This window comes from Rhea americana, unplaced genomic scaffold (assembly GCF_003343005.1).
Source record: "Rhea americana isolate MKP2758 unplaced genomic scaffold, rheAme1 scaffold_1, whole genome shotgun sequence".
Classification (NCBI taxonomy): Eukaryota; Metazoa; Chordata; class Aves; order Rheiformes; family Rheidae; genus Rhea; species Rhea americana.
Genome location: NW_028185038.1, coordinates 12527955 through 12528311, shown reverse-complemented (window position 1 = coordinate 12528311; position 357 = coordinate 12527955).

Here is a 357-nt window from a genome sequence, read left to right as displayed (position 1 = left end):
TGCCTGGAGAGAGCACAGGGCTCTTCTCCTGGTGCGCCACAGAAGAGCCAACCTGCTGAAAGCGCTCGTGCGTCTCCATGCCTTTTAGGTGCGTAAATATTAAGAATCTAGCAGGATACTCATAGTGGTGTTAGCCTGTGAAAAGATACTATTAAAAAAAAATTACAGTACGAGTCGGTTTCATGGCAGTCGCGTTGTCTTTCTTGCTGCTGCRGGGCAAGGCGCGAAAGCAGGGAGTTGGGGCGCGCTTCCTTCCCGCTGGGGCCGCCGCCTCCTTCCCCTCCAGTCAGGCGGGGCGGCGCCGCGCCGACCGTTACCGCCAAAGCCCGCCGCGCGCCGCGCGGGGCCGGGGGGAGG